The sequence below is a fragment of the Erpetoichthys calabaricus genome, chromosome 4, assembly GCF_900747795.2.
Source record: "Erpetoichthys calabaricus chromosome 4, fErpCal1.3, whole genome shotgun sequence".
NCBI classification, from domain to species: Eukaryota; Metazoa; Chordata; class Cladistia; order Polypteriformes; family Polypteridae; genus Erpetoichthys; species Erpetoichthys calabaricus.
The window spans coordinates 254563843-254589707 of record NC_041397.2 but is presented as its reverse complement, the minus strand read 5'-3'; positions in this window follow the sequence as shown (position 1 = coordinate 254589707).

The following is a 25865-nucleotide window of genomic DNA, read 5'->3' as shown; positions in this document are numbered from 1 at the left end:
TGGGACATTATTTCTACATTGGGAATTACAGGCACTAAACATTGAAAATAAAAAGGCCTTGTTGGGTCTATACGTCATGTAAGTAATCAAGCGCTGTTAGCATTCATCAGCATGAGGTTTGTGGCAGTATGGTGAAGAGTATTTTAATGTACTAAAATAATCAGATTTAGCAGGACTGCTGAAACTTAAATGGTCAAAGTGCTGAAAGAGCTTGCTTGAGGGCAGGCTTGAAGCATGCTTGAAGGGTACTGTGAAGAAGCACAATTGAAAAGAATTTGCACTTTTTCTGCCTTTCTGATGAAATATAAAGTCATTGAATCCCTGAGATTTTTCAAATTTGGAAAATCTCTTTGCAGTTAAAAGCTTCCTTAAAGATGCAATATATTATTAATCTGCAAAATGTGACATAAAACTAATCTGTAGAAGAAAGTAACAGACAACATTTTACTGAGACGGGCAAAACTGTTTAACCCATTCCACGTTCTTTTTAGAAAATGTGCATAAGATGTCTTATTTTCTTATGCAATCCCTTCAGACATAAAATTACACTATTCTCTTTACCTTTGTCACATTTACCATATATTATCTATGAGATACTAGATACCTTGGACAACTCCTGCATTTGTACTTTAGGCACTTTATGGTCCTACATCTTCCTCTGGGATTTATTTAATTATATTTGCCTTTTTTCCCTTAAGTGTACTATTTTTTGATTTCACTCATATGTCAAATGTATAATACATGAGCTCATTTCTTCGAAACCTCTTTCATTTTATCTTCCCTTGTTCTACAGTAAGCATTGTAAACAAAAAGAAACAAGAGAAACATAAAAGAGTTGTGGCCCCAGGTAGAAAACTCTAATTGCTAAAGGGAAACATTTGGTGAACAAAATTCTCAATGTAAAGAGAAAGCAAAAATAAAATCCTGTTGGTAACATGGGTGTATATTTCAACATGTTGGTCCATTAACTGACAAAATGGGTTAAAACTGTTAACAGTCCCTCCCATCTTTCCCTATGCCTTCTTAAAATGGTCCCCCTTAAATATTCACAACACTCACATGTTTGACAATATCAAAGGTCTTCAGGCCATTCTTGAAGTTTCAGCTTTGATGTAAAGGCTTCAATCAAATATACATAGCAGATTTTTTTTTTAATTTTAAACTACATTAACAATATTTAATCAAAAAAAAGGGGCAATGTTTGGAAAAAAAAAATCCATTGCATTGGTTGGTTAAGTGTGTATTATTATTTTAAAAGATTTGGTGGAAGCACCTTTTACTTTAATTACATTGATAATGAACAATTTTATTCCACTGTTCTTTGTAGAAGGACAACAACATTTATTTCTATAACACATTTTCAAAGGATGTAACTCAAAGTGGCTACATGCAAAGAAAAACAAATTAAATTTAGATAAGAATAATAAATATTATACACTTACATAAGAACAATATACAGTTAGGAGAAGTACAGTCCTTATATATAGAATTGTTTTTTTAAGTTTCTAAATGACAGGCCGATTAAAAAAAAAAAACAAACAAAATCTGCAGGGGTTCTAGGCCCAAAGACCACCCACTGGACATCCTACCTAACATAAACGTGTTTTAAGTATTAGAGAGTCATACTCTAACTGAGACATTCAAAGACGTACTGTACTTGCAAATCTTCCTTTTTATTGGGTATTTATTTATATTTCATAGCATTGTCTTCTTGAAAATTAAAAATCTTCGTCAGCTTTAGCTTTCTGGTATTATGTTACAAAATATTTCGATATTTTAATCTAATCATTTTGCTCTTTGTCGTGAACACAGTCCCTGTTTCAGTGGATCGAAAGCAATCCTGTACCATGATGCTGCCAACACCCTGCTTAATAGTAGGTACTATATTTGCTTTGTATTAAATGTGGTTTGAGGAGACTGAATGTGTTTTCTTGCAACATTAATATGACACTGGTTATATTTTGTAAGAATTTTGTTGTTCTTACCACCATACTTTACAGTTCTTATTTTTGAAGAATATGTGAAATAGTTGTAATATGCAGAGAGTGTGTGGCCATAATTCCTGTCTATTATGCCATTTGTGAAAACCCAGATGGGCTGCAGCACGGACACTGAATGCCTGCCTTTTTATCTCTGCCCATCCTCTTTCAATAGTCTGCTGATGAAAACAGAAATAGAGACAGCAACCACTGAAATGAAATTAGCAAGAAACCAGGAGATGTGCTTGTCTTTTAACAACGTAACTTTTAACAAAATAGGTTTCTTAAGAGCCTGAGATATACAATGAAAAGCACAGGGCTAAACCGTTTTTGTACTCGAACACAAATTGGAAAGAAGTTGCTTACTATTACACTATTTATTTAGCCAGAGCCAAAAGGCTAAAACAGACAAATGGAAATTGAGATGAGAAAGCTTTAAATCATAAAGCAGAATGCCAGAACATAAATCACTAAACTTGTTCACAGGTCAAATCCATAATTTTGGACAAAGGCCTGCTTATGCTGCAATGGTACTTATCAGTGAGTGTCTTAAGAGACTGTCTTTAGCAACCAGGTAAGTTCTATTAGTAGCCCAGTATCTGCCTACAGAGAGCCTAAAATGGTAGTGTGGTGCACTTGAAAATTAAATTGAAAAAAATGTAAATACTGCAAAATTTTTAAATTTAATTAACTGAAAAAAAAATTCAATAAAAAATCTAATGGACCAAAACAGGTTTTCCTATTCTTAGTTCTTTCTCTACTTTTCAATTGTTTTTGGCTTCTTGGTAGCCTTCCCAATGAGATTTCTCCTTGCATGGTAATCGGTTTTGGAGGAACGTTTAATTGATGACATCCCCATTTGGTGTCTCAGCTGTGACCAATGGGTCAGAATAAGCTGTTTCATATTGTGATTGGAGCTGCCAAGACCCAGTATTTTGAGAAATAAATGCCAGCACTACAGCACAAACTGAAATAGGCTTCGTTGTGGGTGTTAAACTTGATGTACTGGCAGATGGCGAACAAAAATGTGGAGATTAAAGTTTCACATGATTAAATAACAGCAGCAGCAGCAGTGGACAATTTCACTTACCCAGTGTTCATTTTACAAAGTGTAGACGAGGATACTGGATTTCCACAGCATAGCCCCAGCCTCATGTATATGAGTTTACAATTTTAATTAGCTCCAAAGTGAACATTAAAACACAACAGTGTAAAACAGAAGCATTTAACAACAATACATACAATAGCAAAAGTATAGGCTGAAATGAAATAGGTGCTACACAATTTCAAAAAATGAATGACAAGAACAAAGAAAAGTGGAAATATTTGGCAAATCCAAAAAATCAGAAGACCAGAACATGCCTCTGGGTCTGTTTTTAAAGTGTCTCAAACTGTTTAATATAACTGCTTCTCAGTAACACTATACATGCACCACATGACCACTCTTATCACGTCAACTTGTCTGTCTTGGATTTGTGGAGTCAATGGGAAATCGACTGCAACAAATATGTGACAGGTGTCTGGTGACACTTATAGGTAATCTAACCTAGACACTGTTAAAATATCCGACTACGCCATCCAGTTTTATTGAGAGACTGGGAACTCTTGAAATTTACCGATAATAGCACACAGGTTTCTTTAAATTGGGCAGTGAGTAAACACACAATGAAAGACACAACAGTAATCAACAGCAACTTCTATTACCCAAGACAATATAAAGTACATTAAAAAGATAAACATAAAAAAATCTAACAATATCAGGAACAAAATTCCATTTTTAAAAAACAAATGCACACAGTCCACACTCTAAAGTCCGTTAAAAACATGAAGTGGAGGATACAACCTTTAATGGTGCAGAGTCCAGTTTGCGCACTGTGTTATCCCAACAATTAATCGTCCAACTGTCCACAGATGCACTCTGTTCACCAGACGCTTATTTCCCAACAGAAGTTTTGTCAAATCGCTCAATCCCTGTCAGCATCTCTTTGTCGTTCCTTTTTTTCCCACTCTGGGCTCCTTGTGTTGCTGCGACCTAAGCACGCCTCACTTCTCGTCCACCAGCATTGCTCAGTCCTTTCATGCGGCTTCCCTCTCTCGCTGGACCCACAACCGGCGTCTTCTTGTGGAGCTGTCTCTTCCTCCCTGGAAGTAAGTGTTGCCGTTCTTGTGCCTCACGTCGTAACAGCCATGTACCCTTGTCTGCCTGCAAGCCCCTGTGCTCTGTGCAAGTGTCTTGGCAGCGTTCTTAGTGTACCGTCCCTCACCCCTGCCTTCTCCTGCCCAGAAGTTTAAATCTGCTTCAGTCCCTGCCTAGATCAACCGGACAATGGATTAAACTATGGCACATCCAAATTTCCTGGGTTTAACAAATAACATAAACACAGGTTACAAAAAGTATTGTTACCAACTATCAATGAGTACATATATGCTGATTAGAAACCAATATTCTCAGATATGTTCATTTGTAAGTCAGGTAAATACAAACATTTTCCAAAGAAGGAGGCAGTTCTTTTATCACAATTCTGTATTGTTTGTATGTTTAAACAGCTAAAACGTCAAAGTGGTGATTCTTTTGCAAGACAGCAAATACCTATATCCTGTAGACAGCCATCACAATAATCAGTAACAGGATTATCCAGGAAATTTCCCTTTTAACTTCTCACCCTAGTCCCAACAATGGTGCCTATTGCCTCTTCATCTACTGTGTTTTAAATGTAATATTTACATGTTCTTTTGCCTAATAGAGAAAGGAAACCACCCAGTGTACAAAAAATGCCCCCCTCTGACATCTACAAACAAATATATATATATATATATATATATATATATATATATATATATATATATATATATATATAAATCATTTGCTGAACCAGACAACTTGTCTGCTGTATGCAAACTGAGATTAATACCCTGAAGAGGTCATGTGGATGCTCTGAATAACCCATTAAAACTATTATGTTGTGTCCAGTGTGTTATTTTGCCCTATTGTGTTGCTGCACTGATGTCTTCAAAGGGGCTTCTTACAGTAATTTTGAATATGTTTTATTAGTATTTGTCTGAAGCATAAATCCACCTTACAGTCAAGGTGCATTTTACTGTAATGCTGAGATGAACATTTTAGGCAAAGAATTGGTGAGAGGAAAGGGTCAGTCACGAGAGAGATGCACACAGAGGCAGTTATAAGTTGAGAAAGAAAATGCCTGGGTATACTTTTAAGGCATACATGAGTTTAAGCCAACCCACTGAGAAGAAAAAGAAACAAGATCTGTATGGACTGGTGTTGTTTCCTTGTGTTTTACTTTGGTGTTTTTTGCTCTCACTTTTTTGCAAATGTCCCTTGTATGTTTTCAGAATTTTTATTAATTCTAGTCTACTCTGCTCCATTCTGGATAAGGTGGACTACTACTGTATGAGAGCCTGGTTTCATCTGTTGTATGTTTCATTACCACTTCCTTCCTCTGGAGGTCCTTGGAACAACTTTCACGTCTGCTTTCAGGTCTGCTCTGTATTCAAAAATGTACCCATCTGCATGCCTCCTGTAAGAAATGCTAATAATTTTTCACTGCTAAATTAAAAAAAGAAATTGGGGTTTAGGTATCCAAAACATCATGTGTATCTCTTGATGTAAGCAGATAGATACACTCAGTTCAACACCTTACTACTTTTTCTGCCCTTTTTTGTACCAAAATAGATATTGTTATGAGTTTCCCAGGCCTGCTTTTTTTTAAATTACACCTCTCATAAACAAGAAAACAACCTTTGTCATGACAACAACAGTGACTTTAATGGAAAGGCAATCCACATAATCTATACACAAGTTACTTTAGTATTCTTCCTAAGAACGGAAGAACACCTGAAATCAGAGGTCAACTTAGCATTCAGCCTAGTTATCAGTGGTAACAAAAAAACACCCTTATTATATTCTGAAAATATCACTAGGTTAAAATAACACCATTATATAGTTGCAAATTAAATGTTATATTGTATGGGTTTTTTTGTTGGATCTACTTTGTTAATATCTTTTTTATTTGATTTTATTTATTATTTTACCCACAAAGAGAAAAATATTAACACTGCATTAACATTACATGTTAACTGTAGTTAAATATTTTTAAGAAATGAAGTTTCCAAAAATGATTTACAGAAATGAACAGAACAGATACTCATTTTATATGTTTAACAATACCAAATTCATTGTTTATTTTGCTAAACTCATTATTATTAGAATCACAAGGGGTAGGAACAACGGAGAGATCCTTTTTTCCAATGTTCCCCTTCTGTAGGTATTCCTCCTACAATCCTTGTTTAAATCTCAAAGATCCAACCAAAGAGTTACTGGAGAGATGGATGTACATGTTGGTAGTATGAGGTTTTACACTTGAAATCATAAAACAGTGACATCCAAGGATCGCCAGCTTAAGCTTTTTTAATATCATCATATTGCTAACAGAGAATATCACCTGCTAATGTAATATGAAACTCCTATTACCCAATGGATGCTGCACATTGAAGACCGATTTTTATAAGGCATCCCACCAATGCCTCAGCTGTGAATTAGCTGTGGATGCCTGGCAGCTTTTAAAATGAATGTTGTTCAGGAATATGGAGGTTAAGTCAAATAGATTTTTTTGTTCAATAATCCTGGCTTTTCACTGCTGTTTAGTAAGAGTAAAGTTGGATTACTGAAATACATACTGTACATGAAGAAAATGGGCCCATTTATCTGCTGTGGGTAGTGAAAACAATTATTTTAGTACAATGTTAGTGTCTATTGTACAACTTATAACACCACTTTTATGTTTTGTTTAAAATCATAAAAATAATAAATTGTTTAAGTTAATATTTTTCATTATTTTGTATATATGCTGTATGTTTAGCTTTACCTATAATTTTAGTAAGTCCAAGTGTTACCATGTAAACTTTTGATGTAGCTGCTAAGCCTGTCTTATTAATGCAGATAAACAGGTTGTCTCCAAGAAGAGAGGGAATCTGTTAGTTTTCAACTGAAAAAGTCTTTTTATGCTGAAGGGCACTCCACTGAAATGGATGTGTGCAAAAAAAAAAAAAACTAATATAGGTTTCAAAAGCAGTAAATGGCCTTCTTTCATCTTAAAGCTTTCATGTATACTTACCATAGTAAATTATTATATTCTAAAAGACGAGCAGAAAAAGATCTTGGAGGCTAAAATCTACCTATTTATTATTTCCTTGCTTAAACTTGTTAAACTTTTATTCCATGTTCAATTTGCCTTTTTCCTACACCATGTGAATATTTTTTTTTATGTGCACACTGATTCATAAACCATTGATGCTTTCAGGAAGCCTCAACAATGGAAAATCACCTTAGATGAGTCTCATACCACTAAGGCAAAGGGAGTGTGCCCCATCAGTCATCAGTCATTGGTAGTTTCTTCCTGACAACATGAATATTGTTTTTAACTTTTTAAAAATGTCATCTAGTCTAACATAAATATGTATTTCTTCATTGTCACTAAGACTAAATATGTATTTTTTCCTTTGCTATAGATTATTGAGCTTAAAAAATCAGATACTATTCAGTGCTAAAAGATATTGTATTTTCTTGTCTTAATGTATGATTATGATTATGTATCTACATTTATTACTGACATATTTTATTTTCCTGATCGCCAATAATTTTATTTGTATTTTCTGTTTCAAGTAATTCATCTTTATTTTACATTGCAATTTTCAGTATTAACATAAACTTTTTATTAATCAAATGAGAAATTCACCAATAATTGTGTAATCACCATTTGAAGATTAAACAATCCGTCCTGACAGTTAAAACCTACATCTCACCTGCAATCATGAAGCAATGACGCCCCAAATTGTGTCTAATGCCACAACTGTAAAAATGAAAAGATGCTTGCAGTGTTGTATAGGAAGACTTTGAGACTGCAATAAGTTCAGCATAATAAGAGCTCAAGTATCTTACAGATTGTCAATGGTGAGGAATAGCTCAGAGCCTTGACTATCACTATTTCATGTCTTGCCAAAGAGAAGCTTAGCTTCAAACGTAAGCCTTCCGAGTCAGAATTGAATAGTTGGCAGTTTATCAATAGGAGGACTACCTGCTTTCAACTGAACAAGCAAGCTTGAGACTTCTAAAGAATGATGTGTGATTCGCCACAAATTCATTTTGAAAGACTGTTTTCAGTGAGTCATAGGAATCGATTTGCAACACGAACAAAATGATTCAGTGGAGCTCAACAGTAGTGCATGTGTTATCTTGTCAGCAACTTTGGTTTCCCATGTTTAAAGCGTATGTACAAGTACCACTTGTCTGATTCATGATTCTCGTTGACTTATAATTCTTACATTCTTTCAAGATTGGACAGAATCAGTAAATGAGAACTCTGTCACTTTTAATTCTCTCATTCATCATATAAAAACAATACAACAACAATACATTTATATTTGAATGTATTATTTGTTTGTTTTGTACAGTTTGTTATTGGAATTGCTTTAAAAAGATTATATAAACATAATATTAAACCAAAATGTTTATGTCCCTTTAAGGTTCAACAGTCAGACAAAATTAAACCTCATAAAAATATTATCCTAATTTCTAACAATTTTACTTTAATGTACACTTTTTTATGGCTGATTGACTGCACTGGAGTGTGCCATTCTTTTAAGTTTGACCAGATGCATTACCCGAGAACAAGTCTCATAATTCTCATTCATTTGATTGGTGAACTGAATCATTACCTAGGCCGGATGAGCACGGTTCTTGTTCACTGGATTTGTGAGCTGAATTCTTATCCAAGAAGGAGTTGCACAATTCTCATTCACCTGTGATTTTCTAACATATTTTGTTATTTTAATTATGTATTTTAACTGTATTGCCATGCTTTCTGAATTGAGACAGGGCAGCATATCATACAATATGAAATATGACCAAGTTTAATATATAATAATGTATGACTTATTTGATTGTATATTTGCAATGTAATCATAGTGGACCCCCATCCCAGAGACAGAGTGGCTTGAGCCTGATGCTGCCTATAGAAGTAGCAGCAGTGGCTTTGAACAAACCTCTGTCACATTAGGTTTAGTACATAATCTTACATGTAATACAAAGTGGATTCAGAAAGTATTCAGACGCCTTCACTTTCAGCACACTTTATTGTGTTGTAGATTTAATTTTAAATGGATAAATTTGCCATTTTTGCATATCTATCTGCATTTAATAACCCATAATGACAAAATGAAAACATGTTTTCAGAAAGGTTTGCAAATGTATTAAAAGACTATCTTTGCCTAACTCAGGTGGCAGAGCAGTCTATGTTTCTACACTACTGTATGTTGTGCAGAACTGAACAACCTATCACAATGTGGCAAACCTTTGTGGGGCTGTACATCAGTGTGTTGTCCAATGAGTTCAAACACTGCCATCTAATTTTCAATGAACCAATTGTCCTCTCTGGTCTGTTACCAATCATGTGAGGGAGTGGTATACCCACTATCATCTGAAACAAAGATTATATAAATTATTTGTAATGTACTAAACTTAATTGATATCCTATCAATTAGTCTTACTAACCAAATAAAGCAAACCATCACACACAGCATGACCCTTAAGCCTGTTTCCCACACTACCTTTTGATAAATTAAAGGAATCGTGCATTGAGCCAGACCACATCTCAAGAATGTTAGTCAGAGACACGTTTGAGCAGCACATACTAGTTGTTTATTACATGAATGAATGTGCTTTGTTTAGAAAAGCAAATTTATTCTGTGACCATGCTTTTATTGCAACATATATGCAGTATTTGCACCAACTACATTAGGAAAAGCAGTATTTGCTGGAAATTATCTTTAGATCTTGGCTTGTTCATCCTCACCATAAGGAAACTGGATGAATGTGAAATTCCTGGCTGGTCATGTTTAAAAGCTCCTGTTGCCAAATACTCTATGGTTGTTAAAACTCAGAACAGTGATCATGCAATTTTTATATCATGGTCTTTGTAATGTAGGCTCCAATTCAGAACTCACTCCTTCTGCAGCCTGCCATTGGAGATATCCTACAAAAGATGAATACAGCTGTATTTAGAGAACATGCCAGTTACTGTATCTGTGATATAATTAGTTCAAGAATGCAGCAAGACTTGCTGTTCAATTTATTGTTCTGCTACCTTATGGATGACCGAAATGTGCTGTAATGTTAATCAAATTTTCATGCCAAGTTCTTGTTTTAGAAATCATGACTTTTACATAAGAAATGGCTTATGCACTTTTCTGAGCACAAACACATTTTTTGCATGAAGTCCAAGCACTTTAAATGTATGCGGCAGCATCTTTCCTCACTCCAACAATTATTAAGATCATTTTATTCTATGGTGATTCTAACATATTTTTTAACATCTTAACACAGTTTTCATTTTTATTTTTACATTATCATATATCTAATTTAAAGCCTATATGCTAACAGAAAACATTAATAGTGGTCAGTCATCACAGATATGCCTCACCATGTGGTACCAGAATCAAGGTGAAGAAATCTAGTATTATTGTGGAAAATATTACAAATTGAAGTTAACTCAGTCAAAAATAGCCCATAAACTTTGGATTCAGCTAAATCAAGCTCTTGAAATCAAGTGTTAATTTATGTTATAGAAACTTGCTTTGGGATAGTGGAATATGTAAGAAACCTGGAGGTAATGGAGATGAAGTGCATATGAACAACAAAAAAGGATAAACCTTCAAGACAGAAGGTTTAATAAAGAAATCAGACAGGAGGTTAAAGTAAGGACTATTAAAAATGAAATTCAAGAATCAAGGCCGAGGCTTTAGTAAATGGGTAGTGCAACAAAAAGTTGAAGAAGAAAGAAAAAGTGAAAAACCAAGGAAAACCAAGGAAAAGTGAGGTGAATTGTATCAAGGAAGATAGTAGAGAGAACTATACTTACCAAGGAAAGAGAAGACAGATAGAGCAGCAATAAGATAATCAATCCCCTGATGAGAAAGGGAGTGAAAGAAGAAGACATCTTCACTCAAGCAGAATACGTACAGCAAAATACAAATCTTTGGAGAAAATGATCTGCAAGACCTGTCCTTGCTTCTTTCAAATCAGCCTTCAACTCCTTTCAAAATAATTTTTTATGCTAAGTATGCATCAGCTTTTCAAGTATACAACCTTGGCTCTTAATTCTGTGATACTTAAATAAATTGCTTTTTTAAAACAACTGTATTTTGGTTTGTAGCTAGTGTAGATAGCTTTTCTGTTGTTAGGAGATTAATTTGACTATTCTTTGATCTAGGCAGTCTGGAATTTTTGTGTTCAGTCCATATTTAATCCACTAGTTTGTATTTCCTAGATAATATAAAATGAAAGGTCAAATAACAATAATAATATGTTATTCTATTATTATTATTATTATTATTATTATATCACAGCACAATGATCACAATCATATTTCTAGATGGTAACAGGACTTGCTCACAGCAGCAATTGGTATCCTTATTATGGCTGTCTTTATGTCAAAAAGATTGAACTTGTGAAGGATGCCTTCAGGATGAAAGGACAGGGGGAGACAACTTATAAACAGCTTCATCTCCCCCAGGACGCTAGATGGCAGCAAGCCCAGGCTCAGATCTTTTTAACTTTTTAAATCTCTTTTTAAACTAAGACTTAGGATAAATCTGGTGACTTTTATGATGATGTTAAAAACTTAGTTAAAAACTGTGATTCATTAGTTGTTCTGAGGTGGCAAAATGGAGGAATTGTAACAGAACATTTTTTTGAAACTGTATGTTTGTTAACTAGAACATCCTGACATTTCTACCAATACATTTAAAATGGAAAATAATATCACTATAGAATTTGTTCTCTGGTAATAGTTTACATATGGCAAGTCTTATTTCCTTAACCCGGGGGGTATTTTCCGTACGCCGCTTAAATCATCCGAGATCAGATTCCTCATCCTGGATGAGTTAATGCCAGTGAAACTCATCCGGGATAAGTCGGTTTTTCAAACGCAGCCATGTGGTAGATTAGTCTAGCTGGATCTAATCATCCGAGATGAATGCGTGAGCCCGCTCTGACTGAAAAGCCCATATATATTGAGTGTAGAAAACATGATCAGCAAGAGTTTGATAGGCTGTAACAAAATGATGAAAGAACGGGAGCATTTTTTCACACAAGCGGAGCAGGACCTTTTATTCGAAGGATATGAAGAATTTCAAGATTTAATATGCACAAGGGGTAACACTGCAAAAACAGCCCAAACCAGAAAAGACGGCTGGCAAAAAGTGGCCGACAAATTAAAAGCATAAGTAGTGTGCATTGAACTTACTGAATGCAGCGTTTCATTTCCTATGTGACAGATTAATTATTATTTAATATGTCATAATTCCAGATCAAATGTGAGCACAAGGAGAACATGGGAACAGGTTAAAGTGAAGTACAAGAATATACTTCAAACTGGTAAATATTGGTATATAACTATTTAAAGAATTGTTGACAAAGAATCATACATAAACATTAATTTTAAAGCTAATAAGAAGGCAGACAAGCAAAAAACAGGTGGAGGTCCATGCGGTCCAGACATAACCCCTGCAGAAGAGTTTTGTTCTCCAGCAAAATGCCCATCGCCCTGTTTCTGAGGGCATTCCAGGGGGAAGCTCCTCCTCAGAACCAGTGGCAGGATGCAGTGGTCATTTCATTTCAGGTAAAGGATGGTCATTGCATATATTTGTCCTCAATGTGTGCCATAGGTATGTTCCATATAGCCCTCTTGTTGTTTTTTTTTTGTTTAGTCAGTTGCAGGGAATGTCATATCCCTAGAACCTGTGTCTGACCAATGAGATATTGACAAATATTGACAAATGAGATATTGTCTTTGATGAAGACACTGTGTCTGATTATTCATCAAGAGGAGAGGTACATTTTTCAAATGTTTGATCAAACTCCACTCTGATCAGTCCCATGTGCCCCAAAAACATTTGAAAATCCTGGTAATGAGAATGTTAGGCTGATTGCGAGATTCTTTATGGAACTGTGGGTGTTTCTGCCTGTGTATTACCTACCTGCAATGGCATGAAACGTCTCCTTTATGGTCTGCACATGCAGGTGTCCAGGAAACACTATGAAAACCTGAAGGAAATATTTTAAAGCCAAACAGACTTTATGAATTGCCTGGCAAACTGCACTTTTAGATAGATTTTCTGCATAGCCTACAGTATATAAAAAAAAGTGCCACTTGCAAAAAACCTCAAAGCAATGCATACTGTCTGTGTGGTTGTGAGAGCCCAACTTCGCCTAGTTTGACTTCGAATATAAGGTGCTAATAAATGTTTGAGGTACAATATCCCCCCCAAGGCTAAAGTGGTATCTTTCAAAAAGAATTTCCTCCGGGAGCAATACAGGATCTTGCCGATCATGCAAAACCCTCTCTATATGAAATTCTCTTCTTATAGTTTGCGCACCAATATCAATTGGTCGCTCATTCATGAACGGTGAAGCCATGACTGAATGAATTCCATGTACGGACACTGATTAAGTGTGTGAGCTAATCCTTGTTTACATAGAATAAACCTGCTCTGAGCAGGTTTGAGGATTTGGATGTGCTGCTATGACACATCCAGCAAGAGTTTTGAAAAACCGACAGGATCATGCCAAATCGTCAACAATTACATCCAGCTAAATGAGTAATCCACATAGGAAAAATACCCCCCAGGCATCACCCATGACTCTTAATGATTCATTACTTTGGGACTTAACATAATACTTAATAGCAGAGGTGTTTTTTTGGACCATACCATTTATCTGCATGCTGATTGGTGTGTCTGAAATGATTAAAGGAAGCTTTTGGTAAGATTCCTTTAGTTGACCATGCTGAATTAAGGATGTCCGTCAATGTTTGGAGTTCATATATTAATGGCTCAAGACTCTTTTTTTTTATTTGCAAGTGAAAAGGAAATGTATTCTTACATCAAGAAAAACATTCCCAAAAATCTGTGACGAAATAATTGTTTCTAGTTTTCATTATAACATGGAAATGTCATAAATGGGAAACATATATTTTCTTAAATTAAAACCTTTGCTGCTTCAAGGTATATGTATCTGGTAAGCTTTAAGGCATGATTTCCACTTTAAAGCACATAAACAGGCTGCTTAATTTTTTAAATTTATAATACTAGGGTGTTGTACCGTGTTAGCCATTATGAATGTAGAGAAAAGCCAAGCAAAATGACACCTTTTATTGGCTAACTAGAAAGATTACAATATGCAAGCTTTCGAGGCAACTCAGGCCCCTTCTTCAGGCAAGATGTAATCAATTCAATCAATTCAGGCAAGATGTAATGATTACATCTTGCCTGAAGAAGGGGCCTGAGTTGCCTCGAAAGCTTGCATATTGTAATCTTTCTAGTTAGCCAATAAAAGGTGTCATTTTGCTTAAATTTATAAGAAATGCTTTAGTTTGGAACACAATTTAAAGTGGCAAATTAATAATATACCATAATTGTAAAGAAAAAACTTGAAAAATACCAAACTTACTCTTTACGACCATACTCTGCAACAAAGTTATGATTCTAAGAGGAGCACCCTAGATATATGGATGATATTTATATGTTATTCAATGTTTCATGAAAGACAGTGTCTGTGCACCTCTGATGTGGCAAGGGATGTCTTTATACTTTTTAGAGGGCACAGTAATTTGCCATTATAATTTACAACTGATGTATGGAACTGGAAAAAGCTTATGATCACAAACACCAGAGTTACTGAGAAGAGTGGGATGGCTGCAAAAGTATGAGGTGCTGCAGGCACTGTTAAATGGCATTCAGTTTTATATGTTCAAGTTTATTGTCATTTGTACATTGTGCAATTAATATCTTACTTTCATGTCTCTTTAGAACAGTAGCAATAATATAAAACCATAAATAATGCTACAGTGTTTGTTGTAATAATTTGTTTTTCTGATTGACAGTAGCCTTATGACTTGTGGACAGAAAGTGTCCCAGAATCTATTACCGTTAGTGTAAATGACCCAGAACTGACAAAAATGACTGAATGAGATGGTTGCGATCTTTAATCATACTTTTTGCCTTTCCAAATGCAGCAAGTCTTGAATTGGTCCTAAAGAGAAGTCACCTGCTGCCAGTAATATTCTGTGCCATCTTCACTACCTTCTTCATAAGCGCTTTATGATCTTAAGCAGTGCTTTCATAACAGTTCTTGTGTCTTCATTTACAGCATTAAATAAAAATTATTTACAGTCGGTGTAGAAATTTACCAAGAGCTTTGTGTCTTCACCACTGCTCTTGGTTTTTATTTTTATGCTATCTGGTCATAGCTGAAGCTTGGAGAATATCTAATTTTGGCACCTAAGGGTTCCAACTTTTTCTGGAAGATGTTGTTACTTTTTGTCTCATTTGACTCTGAACTCCCGCTGAGTTTGACATGCTTTGGATGACAGTCAGCCGCTACAAGTCTAAAGTCAAGGTTCACTACCAAGTGGCTTTCTCTATACAAGTGAAAGGGTCCAACTGCAGTAATGAGGAGTTTAATTATGTTAAGGACTTGTTGACAAGTAAAAGAAGAGAGGATAATTTGATTAACAAGTGCATTTGTGCAATGGTGTTACCATCTCATCCATTAGTACCAAACAGTGTCTCCTATGTGCCTTCTAAAATACAAGTATTTTACACTGGCCACTTGGAGAAAAACCAGTAGTAGAATAAGAACATCCTAATAATATCTCTCAACCTGCCTGGTCATTCCCCAGAAGGAAGTGGACACTACTGTTAAGAAAAAGCCTAGTCAGCTCTGTGCTGTCTGTGTACTTTGACCCTTATCTGGAAAAAATCCTAGTTACCTCACTTATAAGACAAATATAAAAAATGAAATTTACTTTTCAATGATTCCCACATGTTTATTTCTTTGCCAGTATTTTTTGACAGTGCCTGTTCTACAAATGCAAATTATTCTTTGCTTTCTTTTTCTGTTTCATCCCACAATATTTAAGCCCTCTACAAAGTAATCAGATATCCTGGGATTTGTCTACAGAAAGAAAAAAATGAAGGATTGTAAAGTTAAATCACATTTTCAGGTATGGAATTTAAATCCCTTTGCAGTTCATTTACCTTAGGATAAACTGTTTTATATCACAACTCTCCTGTGATCAATTTCTTATTGGAAAATAGATACCGACAAGTAGACAGTAAAATAAATAGGGTATCTCATCTTTTTTATTGTTTGCAAGAAATGTGATGTTGAACTTTTCATCGACCAATCATACCAAAGCCAAACTGACCAATCAAATTGCTGTGAGGGTCTGTTATATAGTAAATTGTAGTATATTTAACAAATTCATTATCCTACCACTGATCTACCCATTTTGTGATCTAGATCTTCTTATTGAGACCAGTTCATTGCAATGTACACATTTTTAGCATCTAAAAGTATTCTAATGATGCAAATACTAACATACATTAAAACAAGAATGGAAAAACTAGTGAACATGTATTGATTCATCTATTTTCCTAAGCAGCTTTATTCCAATTCTGGATAATGGGGAACACTATAACAAGGTAGGAATGAGCCATTTACAGGTAGACAGTCCATTGCATTGCACACATAAAACCACCCCCACATTTACATCAGGCTTGTTTAAACTCACCAGTCATCCAAAAAGTGTGTATGTTTGGGACATGGGAGGAAAAATAAAATGAATAGAATACCGGGCATAAAACTCCAAACATACAGTAACTAGGACTGGCATTTGAGGTCAGAATTCTGGACTCATAATGCAACAGCTCAAAACAGTTAATGACCCAACAAAGTATATACTACAATGTTGATTATACATAATACATACTAAATCTTCTTTATAATCTTACAAAAGAAAGGAAATAGTTTTCAGGTAAACCAATGATTCTATATCCTACTTATAATTTGGAAGCTTTCCACAAACTACCACATTTTACTTGTTTGTCATTAGGGTTCAATTTTAGCAAAGCAATTGTTGTGATCAGGAATCAGGAACATGATGAAAAGGTTTTGAGGCCTCCAAAAACAGCCACAAAATCAGGCCAGGACCTTCAGAAGAGGCTCACCCCAGACCATTTTTCTCCCCAACCACTACGTGCAGGTTTCAGCTTTATCAGGTCCAAAATGGGGAAACTAGCTTTTAAAGTTCAAAATGCTCAAAATATCAAAATGCGTCACGAGAGAGAACCACGGAGCACACTCCCTTTTTTTGTCTATGTATTGTGCCTATGTGACCACACGGTAATACCCGAACTATTCCGAAGCAAACTTTACACTGATTTGTGTTTTTTGTATCTCAAACCCTCATACACCTTTATCGTAAGAGCATCCCTTATTTACGATGGAGCGTTCGATCAGAAGAAAATATGAAGCTGGTTTTAAATTAAACGTTGTTGAAGTAGCGAAAGAAATTGGTAACTGCGCTGCTGCAACAGAATTTGATGCTTCTGAGAAACTGATGCGAGATTGGAGGAGGCAAGAAGATTAAGAAAAATTAAGAGTCGCAAATCAGGGTCTGATTTTATGATTGATTTTTTCGGGTTTCAAGACCTGACTTATGCATGAGTATATACGGTAATAAGAAAACTGGAAAATGTACAAAAAAAAACGACTTTTAATCCAAACAATTTCAATGCACCACTCCTGAGATCCTCTTTAACTCAACTTAAATAGCCAGAGTGAAGTGTCACGAGTAGTGACGTCAGGGTGGCCCCGCCTTTTGTGGTACCACCCACAGAACACAAGGAATGGACATACATAGAGGGGCAGTATGTAATTACAGAATAAAAAACAAAAAATGTTTTTCTTTGTGCCGAGATGACCACATAAAGATGTTCTCTCAGCAGGAATTAAGAAATGAGAAGACCACTTCCCAGCAGGGATGGCAAAAAGACCTCCTCCTGTCGGGGATGACTGGATGGTGAAAATAACTCCTCACAGCAAGAATGAATAGATGAATTGCAGGGGGGATTACTCATTTAGCCGGATGTAATTGTTGATGATTTGGCATGATCCTGGATCTGTCAGTTTTTCGAAACTCTTGCTGGATGTGTTGTCATAGCAACACATCCAAATCCTCAAACCTGCTCGGAGCAAATTTGTTCTATGTAAACAAGGATTAGCTCACACACTTAAATCAGTGTCAGTGCATGGAATTCATTCAGTCATGGCTTCACCATTCATGAATGAGCGACCAATTGATATCGGTGCACAAATTATAAGAAGAGAATTTCATATAGAGAGGGTTTTGCGCAATCTGCAAGATCCTTTATTGCTCCCGGAGGAAATTCTTTTCGAAAGATACCGCTTTAGCCGAGGGGGAATATTGTACCTCAAAGACTTAGTAGCACCTTATATTCGAAGTCAAACTAGGAGAAGTTGGGCTCTCACAACCATACAGACAGTATGCATTGCTTTGAGGTTTTTTGCAAGCGGCACTTTTTTATATACTGTAGGCGATGCACAAAATCTATCTAAAAGTGCAGTTTGCCAGGAAATTCGTAAAGTCTGTTTGGCTCTGAAATATTTCCTTCGGGTTTTCATAGTGTTTCCTGGACACCTGCATGTGCAGACAATAAAAGAGGCGTTACATGCCATTGCAGGTAGGCAACACACAGGTAAAAACACCCACAGTTCCATGAAGAATCTCACAATCAGCCTAACATTCTCATTACCCAGGATTTCCAAATGTGATTGGGGCATTGGATTGTACGCAGATCCGAATAATCAGACACAGTGTCCTCGTCAAATATTTGACCTTCATCAATATCTCGTTGGTCAGACACAGGTTCAAGGGTTATGACATTCCCTGCAACTGACCCAACAAAAAAAGGGCTATATGGAACATACCTATGGCACACATGGAGGACAAATATATGCAATGACCATCCTTTACCTGAAATGAAGTGACCACTGCATCCTGCCACTGGTTCTGAGGAGGAGCTTTGCCCTGGAATGCCCTCAGAAACAGGGCGATGGGAATTTTGCTGGATAGCCAACTCTTCTGCAGGGGTTAGGTCTGGACCGCGTGGACCTCCACCTGTTTTTTGCTTATCTGCCTTATTATTAGCTTTAGAATTAATGTTTTTTATATTATATATGATTCTTTATGTCAACAATTCTTTAAATAGTTATATAACAATATTTACCAGTTTGAAGTATATTCTTGTACTTCACTTAAACCTGTTCCCATGTTCTCCTTGTGCTCACGTTTGATCTGGAATTATGACATATTAAATATGAATTTACATGCACATTTAATATATTAAATGTGAATTTCCCCTTGGGATTAATAAAGTATCTATCTATCTATCTATCTATCTATCTATCTATCTATCTATCTATCTATCTATCTATCTATCTATCTATCTAATTAATCTGACACATATGAGATGAAACGCTGCATTCAGTAAGTACAATGCACACTACTTAGCATTTAATTTCTCGGCCACTTTTTACCAGCCGTCTTTTCTGGTTTGGGCTACTTTTGCAGTGTTACCCCTTGTGCATATTAAATTTTGAAATTCTTCATGTCCTTCGAATAAAAGGTCTTCCTCCGCTTGTGTGAAAAAAAAATGCGCCCGTTTTTTCGCCATTTTGTTACAGCCTATCAAAGACTTGCTGATCATGTTTTCTAGACTCAATATATATGGGCTTTTTAATCAGCGCGGGCTCGCGCATTCATCTCGAATGATTAGATCCAGCTAGATTAATCTACTACATGGCTGCGTTTGAAAAACCGACTTATCCCAGATGAGTTTCACTGGCATTAACTCATCCAAGATGAGGCATCTGATCTCGGATGATTTAAGCGATGTACGGAAAATACCCCCCAGAAAGATTATCTCCCAACTGAAACTGATATATAAAACAAAAGCAATGTGTCGGCGACCTCCTGGCATCACTAGGGCAGCAACTCAGCAGCACCCCATCCATGTGATTCAGTGGCAGGACAATCAAGACAGGATCAGGAGACAAAAGTAGGGTGATTGGAACAATGACAGGAGATACTTGTAGATAATATGTGAGAAAAACTAGTGGCTCAGGTTTAAAGGCCTGTGCAGACAACATAGCAACTGAAAATAACTAGAGCAAAAAATCAATGGCATCAGCTAAAACAGGTATTGAACAACTGACACTGGAGTGGGCTTCACAGTAAATACAGCAACACATACCTGTAGCATGCATTGAAGAAGGTCATTCAAAAGGTGCGGCAGAAAATAATAGAATACTTGTCTCAGAACAAACATCAGCACAAACAAGAGACTTGGGTCCGAAAGTAGTGGACCTGGGTGTTGCAGTAGTATACTTAGATGGAGAGCTATGTTGTTTAAATACAATTTTACAGTGGGCTGATATTATGTCTTATCATGACTTCCTGCGACAATTTCATGAAGGCTCCCCTCCTCCTCTTCAGGATTAGAACTTTTTGAGGCAAAGGTGTGAAAAGCTTCTCATGAAGCTCCAGGCATTCAAAGCTTATCACATCAAACCCAAGAAGCCTTCAGGCTGGAATCACTGCCAAAGGGGCTTCAACTAAGTGCTGAGTAAAGGTTCTGAATACTAGTGTCAATGTGATATTTCAGTTTTGTATTTCTAATTAATTTGCAAAAATGTCTAAAACTCTGTCTTCGCTTTGTCATTCTGGGACATTGAGTGTTGATTTATGTGGAGAAAAAATTAATTTAAATAATTTTTGCACAAGACTGCAACATAGTAAAATGTAAAAAAAGTATAAGACCTGACTTCTTTCTGATTTCACTGTAGTTTTACATCATTTTGTTACTAGCAATAGACTTCAAACGTTGGCCATTAAACAAACATTTTTCAAGCTGCCTTTGTCTTGGTTTTTCTTTAATCCCCAAATATACATTTTCCGACGTGCCCTTGCTAACATTGTACCTCAAAGACACCTAAACCTGTTATTGTAGCTGTCCCAATCAGCATGTGTGTCCTACAGCCACTTTTCTGTCAACTTTCCATGCTGCTGCCCGCCTTTTCAGACTTTCCTTTAAAAAGTCAGCTTACCCACCTGGGCACACTGCTTTTGTTAATTATCTCAGCGTGCTATCTACGCATTGTAGTTAGGTTAATTAAAAAGATTTTAAATTCCACAGTATCTTAATGACTACTTTTCAACACTTGGAATAATATTATAATACTTGGAATAATCATTATAATACCAATAATGTAATTTCTTACAGATAACGTAAACTCATCAAAATTAAATTGAGAACAAGCTCATATATATGCATTTAGTTTAATGTACATCAAGATAAATTATGTGGCATTCATGTTTTCCTGAATTCATCCATACTTTTAGTTTCTGTTGTCACACACATGTGCTTGGGAGGCAGACTAAGGGCTTAACCGAGGGCAAAAAACAAGGGTAGGGATTCATGAAGTGCATTAACCTTTATTCTCCCTCTTCTGCAGATCACGTAAACAGAAGCCAGCTTAAAACTTCACCAGTTTCTGCACTCCCTTCCTAGCCACGCCTCCTTCTGACCTCACTTCCAGCTTGAAGCCTCACGGATCCGCCTCTTCCTCTACAACTATAAAAGCCAAGCACCTTCCCTTCCTACCCTGTCCCTATTTGGATGTTGACCCAGACAGTACTCTGGGCCATTTTTTTTCTTGCAATTGTGTATAATATATGGGGTGGATTCCTCTTTTTCTGCCTTCTCTCTTTTGTTTTTCACTGCATAACGGACATTTATTATTACGCAAAAATGTTATTACACATGATTAAAAATGACAAAGCAAATGCTAACAGCCAACCTGCTTACCAAATAACCTAAACATATGAGTGTCACGCAATATGTTAGCAGACTATTTGGAAATGAAAAATTGGAAGGCAGTCACTTCATTTCACATGTCATTTTATTACAGTATATAAAATTAGGAAGGGCTGTCTGATTTCTAGTTTTGTGATTCTGACAATACTAAATATTGAGTGCTTAAGATGCTAGAAAGGAGACTGAGTACTCCTGATGCCGTAAAGACACCTCTGCTATCTTTACGAGAAGAAACTGTAAATATTTCCCACAGGGAAAGCAGACATGCCAGATAGTCATCCCAGCCACAAAAGTCTGTAAGAAGATAAGACTAGTGGCAGATATAGTCATCCCAGCCTAAAAAAGTCTGTAAGTGGATTAGAAGACTAGTGCAAGAGCCATTTTCCTAGCATTGATCAACTAAGTACTGGCTTTGTGCAGGGTGGCTAGTGGGGTTTGACTCTGGCAAATAGGAGTTTGTAATATGTATATTATCTATGATAATATCTTAAGTCTTGTTTTAAAGATGTGCAAGCTGAAATTATTGAGTATGTCACTCACTTTGCAGAAAACAATCAAAAACATGCCTTGAGAGTCCACGCATTCACTGTTTTATGTGACCTAACAGGATAGACTACTGCGCATGCGCAAAAGTGAGCACATAGGCGTACACAATCAGCACACCAGAAGTACAGAACCCCATAGTTGTCAGGCAAAAAAAAAAAATCAGTTTGTATGAAATTCATTATTTGTTCAAATGGATTATTTTTATTTCTGTAAGAAGCACATGCCTATCGAACTCATTTTATTTTGCGAGCCTTCTTTGTTGGGGGTCCTAGATTCCAAAGCACTTTTTTTTTTTCATTATTTAAAACACTCACACATATCCCCACCTCCTCACCCCACTTCATCCAGCTGCAACTCGTGTGTAAAGTATGCACAATGACAACAATATTAAACCAATGATGAAGCAGAATGGAGACGCTGTGTATGCCCGTAAATCCCAACCATTCTATTCAAACCAATGTATACATCTGAACCGACCACAGTTGGGTGAAAAAAAAAAAAAAAAAAGTAATATGGCAGCTATTTCAAAAGAACACAGGAATTCAGAGAAGGCAAGTCTCTGCACACTGCCATTGAAAAAGTAATCAAGAGTTACCTTATACCTGAGGTGGACAGTGATGTAAATCCACTTGAGTGGTGGAATGCACATGAGGTACATTTCCCCAAATTGGTGAAACTTGCAAAAAAGTACCTGTGCATCCCTGCCTCAAGTAACCTTTCTGAGAGGGCTTTCAGCACCAGAAAAAATGTTATAACATAAGTGTACTGCTCTGATGCAAGCTGCTGTGGACAGACTGGAATTTCTGTCACACAACCTGAATCTTTTTCAGTAGAATTTCACAATTGTTTTATTTTTTCTGATATCTTTGTGCAATATTGGACAGAACTTGAAGTTACTAATTTGTTTAAAAATGTGATAGGTTTGAGTTTTTTTGATCTTTGTCCAATACATGACAGAACTTATTTACAAATGCTATACTTTTTTCCTGTGCAGTATTTGACAGAACTTTGGACTTTAAGACAACAGTACAGTATATTAGATTTTTGCTCTTGCTTGTATGGTGCACAATTCACCTTACATAAGAGCAGCATGTTTATCCAGACTGTAATGTTCTTGTCCTGTAGTCCAATTCTGATTAATACTTTATTCTCTTTGGATTAATAATTTGTTTACATTAAGGGTAATAGATTTGTTGGTCTTTTGCGTAAATCCTGTAGGCCACTTTGAAATGGTTTACTCATACTTACACTGTCTGATCTCAGTAATACTTTGACTGGTGATCTTAATATTTTTGTGTTATTTTACTTCAGTTTTGAGCTAATAAATTAGACCTGGTTTCCTTAACTGTTGTTTCCATCAATCTCATTAGTAAGCTACAATTAATTAATATGCTATTAACAAGACCAAGATAGACTCAACAAGACTTTATAAAGGATGCAAAATATCATATAATTATTGTTATCGTCAAAGTCATAGAAAATATCAAGATATAATTTTTTTGCCAATTTCGAACACCCCTACTGCTAAATTGGGGCAGAATCTGAATATTTTACTTGGGATCTCTTCCCCCACCAGTAAATGAAGGAAACACATTTTAAATAATGTAACTTAAATAACTATTACAAAAATTGTGCTGCAGGAACAACACACATGTTGATCTTTTTTTTCTTTCAGTACATGTGCCTTCCCTGTTTATTTATATATCTCTGCCTGTCTGTCTCTCTATTACACAGTGCTCGGTCTGTCTGTGTGTTATGGATCTTAAAAATAACAGTTATAAGGACAGTTGTTCCTGTTAATTGCAGTCTCAATTGTTAAAAAAATATTTTAAAAGGACCATCCCACATGAAAATATAACAATCTCAGTGACTGACAGTGCATACCAATTTATAAATTTTATGTCCGTTTGAGGTTAAAAAAAAAAAAAAAAAAGTAACACTTCATCCCCAAGCGGGCAATCGAACTCAGGTCTGTGAAGCAAGGGAAAGCTGCTGTGTTCTAAGAAGCAAATCTTAGCACGCTACGCCACGGAAGCTGCTGTGTTATCCTTGAAGCTTTTGTGAAAGTGTTTATTTGATCTTTGGAACTCAGGCTTTACACATTCTATAGTTTATGCCTACTACATTTTGTAACATTTATTACTAAAATATGAAAAAGTTTCTGTTTTAATAATGTGTTTATTGATTATTATGTTAACATTTTATCTGTATAATGTAATAAACATATTTTGCTGCATTTCATCTTAAAAATGATATCGTCATCATATGTAAATATATGCTTTATAAAGTGGTTCAGGTTGTGCAATATTATAACTGTATCACAAGTTTACAGTGAGGTAATTGTACTAATAAGTACAAACAGTTCTACAAGGAGCACTTGATGGACTGATTGAGTGTGTTTATAGCTCTTGGGATGAAACTGTTTCTGAACCACAATGTCCTTACAGGAAAGGCTCTGAAGCATTTGCCGTATGAGAGCAGTTCAATAGACAGTGCGCATGGCTGAGGCAGTGTGTGCTTGATGCTGTATACCGATTAATTCTCTTTCTGATCAGCTGTTGTAGAGCTGTGATTCCACACTCAGATACAGTGGGATAAATACTCTGAGTGGTGCATTGAGAGGAACAACGCTAAAGCAGCTATGGTATTTGGAATAGTTTGGCCATTCCATGGACCATTATATTGTTACAGGTTAATTACAATCAGATGCCTTAAACTAGTGAACAGTATGCGGTTAATTCCAGTGTATTTAATAAAGCCACGTCAGGGATGTGGATCTAAAAAAGAAAGGGAAACCACACTGGAACAAAAGCACTGCTTTGACGCTGAGTGCCGCCAGTTTGCAAAACCAAGTGGAGAACTTGCGTACACCAAGCATTTAGCTGGTGTGAAAATATGAATGGCTTTACACCAAGTTTAGGTTGCGATCTGAGCATGGAAACGGGAGTACGCAACATTTTTGTGTATACGCACCGTTTCTACATGAGGCTCCAGGGCTGAGTAATGCAGAGAACTTGGAAGGAAAGGCTATAGAATGTTTTGGGGGGGATTCCTGACTGGATGACATTTGAACTTGGAGTTGAGATGTTAATGGTAAGGAAGTTGATATGGCCAGTTATTTTGATTTGGTTAGAGAGTAGAGGAGATTTCGGGTGAGTTGTGCTTTTATTTATTCCTCAATCGATCCATTTTCTTATTCTGTTTATCCCGGGTTGCAGGAACCTGGAGCCTATCCCAGCAAGCACAGAGCCCAAGGCAGGAAAGATTCTTGGACAGGTTGACAGTCCTGTCAGACAGACATACATGCTAGGGCCAGTTTAACATTGTCAGTTCACCTACTTGGCATGTCTTTGGACTGTGGAAGGAAACTGGAGCTCCCGAACTAAACCCATGTGGCTAAGCAGAGAACATGCAAACACTGTAGCATACTGTATATAGACAGGTATTCAGTTAAGTATTCAGGTTTAAGAGCCTTAAAGACAAGTAGAAGAACTTTAAAATAAGCACTAGATGACATTGTTA